This window comes from Athene cunicularia (genome assembly GCF_003259725.1).
Source record: "Athene cunicularia isolate RWA chromosome 1 unlocalized genomic scaffold, athCun1 chr1_part2, whole genome shotgun sequence".
NCBI lineage: Eukaryota > Metazoa > Chordata > Aves > Strigiformes > Strigidae > Athene > Athene cunicularia.
This window is the reverse complement of record NW_020799092.1, coordinates 54,652,768-54,657,767: the sequence shown is the minus strand read 5'-3', so window position 1 is coordinate 54,657,767 and position 5,000 is coordinate 54,652,768. Positions and strand designations below refer to the sequence as shown.

The 5,000-nt window shown below is 34.9% G+C and overlaps 1 protein-coding gene across 1 annotated transcript in view; it reads right to left on the bottom strand.

Moving 5' to 3' along the window:
• FOXP2 (forkhead box P2) overlaps positions 1 to 5,000 on the bottom strand; it is a 373,136-nt gene that overhangs the window by 57,180 nt on the left and 310,956 nt on the right. The window lies entirely within an intron of this gene.

Sequence of the window (5,000 nt, the reverse complement as noted above, 5' to 3'; positions counted from 1 at the left end):
GAAGAGCTTCTCAAACTTCTCTGCTATATGCACAGTACTGTTCTGGAGTCTAGCCACCAGATCTTTGCAGATAGACCTTAAATTTGCTCCCTAATCCACTTGCAGCCTGGAAACTTGTTGTTTCCAGGATTCATCCTCGGCCACAAATAGCAATGTCTCATATAAAGTATTCATACGTATGTTAAGGCTGTCTGGCTCAAGTTGAACACTTTGAACGAAGTCATGGAAACTTCCATTACAATAGGCTTCTGCCTGAAGTAGTCTCCCAAAACAGACAAAGGAAGAGTTGTGAGCATTCTTATTTTACCACTGCACATGCAGCTAAGATAGCAAATTCAGATTTTGAAAGATGAAGAGTTCATCAAAAATATATACACCTTCTGCTCTTGCCAGTCTTTATAAGTTTGATATCTCTCTTTTGAAGAATGCAAAAATAAATGTAGAAAAGATGAGAAGCCCAGAGAGCTTCTTGTGCAAGATCTGGTTTCATGGCCAGATTTTTCAGCCTGACATGATTTAGGCCAGAGGTATCTTAAAATCTAATTGTGTCTCCTATATCTCGTCTCAACAAGTGAAATTAGGTAAGACATGCTCACTGTATCTAGATCTTCTGGAATGCAAAACATTTGAAAAGCTGATGTTGTCTGAATGAAAAATTTGCTCTTTTTATTTTATGAAAGATCCCAAATGTACTTTCCTTCAGAAAACAATTAAAATGTATCTATTCATTCAAACTTTTCAATGAAGATAGTTTTGTTTGGTAAACAACATATATTAGAAAGATGTAAAGATTGTTTTTCACTGTTTGGGAAATCTGTTTATTAGATAATGTTTTACTTTGAAGACACAGGAACTTAAGACTACTAAAACAGATGCAAGAACAATTATGAAAAAGCACAGTAAGTTCCTTAAGTTCCTCAATACTTCTCAATAGCTGTCTCACCATGAAGTACACAAAGTTCTTAAAAACAGACTAATAGTCATTTACAGAAATAATAATTTCTGGAGGTAGTGTAGAAACAAATTGGTTGGAAGGTATTGAATTTTTTTTTAATTATGAAAAGAGGTCCTTTTTGGACTACAAATTTGTGTCCTGCTTCTCTACCTTAGATACCAACACCAACTGGCAAACTCAGTTAATGACAAAGTGAAAAAGTTGATTGGAATATGTCTTAAAACTGGAGTTTATATCATATTTGTACAGCAAAAAGCTAGGTTTTAAGGAAGCAAGCAAAGAAGACAGGCTTTAATTTGCTGCATTAGAGAGATGGGTAACGGGACTAATGGTAATACTAGTTGTAATTGTTTAATGAAAGTAAGTAATTACTGCTGTGTTCATGAGGTATGTTCCAGCAACACTGCAAATAACCCATTTTAGCATGGTAAATAATAGTTATCCGCAAATGTAATCACAGATCAAAATGAAAAGTAATGTATTCATTTAGGTGGCATGATATACACAGTACATTATTTACTTCAAAGTGTTCCCTTCTTCCTGCTGTTGAAGAAAAGAAACTAATTCTGTACTGAAAAAAATTAAAACCGAGAATAAATCCACATGTTCGGATAATCAGAGAACAAAAATATCATTGTATTTTGCAGCAAGAAAATTTTCATCAGAGATCATCGAACTTCGGGCCCTCGGAGAGCTAAGTAAGAGCCACCCCAGAAGCTAGGTGAACAAGTAAGGGCTGGCAGTGGCTAAAGCAATGGTCCTTGCCATGGGCAGGGGTCTCCTGCCCCTCTGGCCAACTGCTGGGCAGACCCTTCCTCTCTGTTAAGTTACAGATAGAGCTGTATCTCCAGGCTACCTAGCTCACCTACATTTTTTTTTTTTTTTTTTTTTTAATAAATCAGAAATAAATTTCTCTCTGGGCTCAGGCTGGCTAATTTTATCACTTCTTCAGCGCACTCTGAAAGGCTGCCTTTTAGGATAAAAGGATTAAGGGCAGGCACTTAAAAAGTATAAAGTTAATAAGCGGATTTGTAATTAATTGTAAATTATGGCAATTTTGTAGTTTCTGTGTCTAAAAAAGTCCAACTCCCATTTTACAAGACCTGTAAAATGGCTGACAGATATTTTAGCCTGGATGTAAAAGTAGGGTATGTTTTAAAGTTTCATAGGTTGTGATAACCCTCAAAATACCCTCTCCACACCACATTAAAGGAGAAGGGAATAGGAAAAGGATCCAGAGTGGGATAAAAATTAGGGACTATAATGAAAGGGGCAAATAGTGATTTGCTATGCAGTTTACTAACACCAAGAATCTGGGATTTTGAGGTTAGTTTTATAACTCTTTTTACCACTATCTACTCTATTTTTATGTTTGAATAAATACTTAATAAGACTGTTACTTATAAAACTCATCCATGCATCTGTTTTTCATTTTTCTACACAGCCTAATCAAAACTTAGGGGTTTTGGTTTGGAGGTTGGGTTTTTTTGTTGTTGTCATTTACAGTTCTTTGCATTTAGCTAGCATTAATGCAGCACTACATGGAAGTAACCCACAGCAAGCAACTGGCTTTGGTTATGGCATATCGAAGATCTTGTCACAAAATAAATGCTAAAACACCTCTTGTATTTTATTTGCTATAACTGACCAACAAGAAAACATGGTAAACATTCCTGTTCTTTAAAGGCAAAAACTACACTAACAAATGCAAAACCCATGCTGTCTTTGCCACTAATAATTTGTGGTTTACAGGACTCTTTATGACCAGTAACTTAGAAACATGAATCCCCCTGTGTTTCCCTCATTGCTCTAGCTATCTATGTAACACAGTGATCCAAATGGATATATATAGATATATATATATAAATATCTGTGTTACACACATGTAAATCCTTCTGTATAACCATATTACTATAAAACTTGCAGCACAGCAGAAGAAGAATTACATCCTTTTGCCACATCCTGTGTGTATTACCTTAAATAAATTCTGAAGGTTTAATACTGTCACAGAAAATGTCTGTCATAAAATTTGCTAAATTTTGATAAAAACAAAGTTTATGCAAACCCCAGTGTAGGGACATCTATGTTAAATCTAGTAAGTATTACTTGGATTTGTAAATACTGGATATATTTGGATGTGTAAATTTAAGATTTACAAGAAAGTCTCAACAGACCTGAAGCCTATTAATCTTCATTACATTATTATGAACTGGACTGGGTGCTGTACTTTCCCATGAAAGACACAATGTGCTGTAAGAGAAGCCCACAGAAAGACCTTTGAGTCAGTCACAACTCTGCATTTAGTTCTCTCTTTGTTTTAGCATCTTGCTGGAAAGACTTTCCTTCTTACCCTCATCACTCTAACTCCACCTCGCCCGGCACAGAGTGAGTGGCCTTTCTGGAGATGCAGAGAGGTTTTCCAGGGGAAGCTGTCTTATGTTTTTTAAGTTTGCACATCCACATCAGGGCTATGAAAAATCGAGGTCCTGTAAATTAACTTGTGTATCTAAAGGAACCCTACATACACAGTAGATACTAGAACTAGGAGAGAAAAATGGAAGAATTAAATACTTTACTGGAATTAATTATAATTTAAAAAATATCAAGGCAGAAGCAAACAAGAGATTAATTTACTTTAAAAAGAACAGATATATTTTAATTGTAAAATTTTGTATTTTTAAATTTCTTTAGTGTCCACCTTTTTTAGTCATGACTTCGGTTATGCTTAATCTTTGAGTAAAAGAAAGTTCTTTAACTGTTTACTAGTTCTCCTAAAAATGTATTAAAAAGGCATTATTTTTTCTGTTTTTCTATGAGAATTGGATGAATGAAAGTTGCATTAGACTAATGAATATCAATGCAATTGTGTAGGAGTGCTGATGGAAATCTACAGGGATTGCTTAATGTGAGAGAAAACCTGAGGAATTCCTCTTGCAACAGATGGCACAAGAGGAGGTTGCAGAAGGTAAAGCTGTTAGGGGGGAGGTTGCGTTTCGATTGCTTTTTTATCCGTTCTGGTCCAATGTGACTTTGTCCAAAAGGAAACCAGCGTTACCAGTCTTGGGTGTCCAAATTCATGAATCAGCTTGCCTCCCCACTGCTATTCTCAAATAATAATATTTAGTGTGATAGCTTACTTAGAACTCTTTTTTTGTTGTAATTTTATAACTTTAGATATGCTTGTGTCATATCTTTTCCACACAACACAATGTATGGAATGTACACATTTATTTGGAATCTCTGCTTTCCAGGGACTGAGGCTTTTAGTGGGTAAGTCTCTCAAGCCTTTTTTCTGTCCTTTTTTTCTTTTGTCTACACTGTCGACTACATACAGTGTACTCTGTTTTGCTCATCTGATTTCAGAAGCTTCAATTTCATAATAGTTATCTGGTGGAGGAACCAGATATATGTGTAAAGACCAATTAAAAGTAATGTTACCTGTCATGAACACAGACTAAACAATGCTCATTGCAGGACTGGAGCGTCAGAGATCAGAGTATTGTGGAATTTTTATGACAGACATTTAGTTCACCTCTCTATGGTAACAGAAACAGAAACACATACCTCACAGAGTCCTTAAGATGGGAAATCTTTGGCCCTATCTTAAAATGTAAGCAGCATTTATCTCCAAGTTAATTTACTTTTCAAAAGTACATGCCCTATTTTCTTTCAATCATGAATGTATTTGTGTCTCAAGTAGTAGAGTTTGAGCTAATTTTCAGCATTGAGAAATCTTGATCAAAGTAACAAAGGGAATTTCTTTTTCCCAAAAAGTCTTTACTGTTATTTGTCAGTCACAATTCATTACTACTGGAATCACCACCTTCAAAACTTGTTGTCATATTTAATACATTTAATACAAAGGAATAGCAAAGAAAATGAATCCTAAGGTTTTTCCCAAAATTCACATATCAGAAATGAAGATTCAAAGTGCTTTTCAATGCCAAACACTTTATTTTCTTAGAAGGAAAAAAAAAAAAAAAAAAGTGAGTTCTGGAATGGTTTTAATATCACCATCTGATGTATTTTGTATCTATTTGCTTAT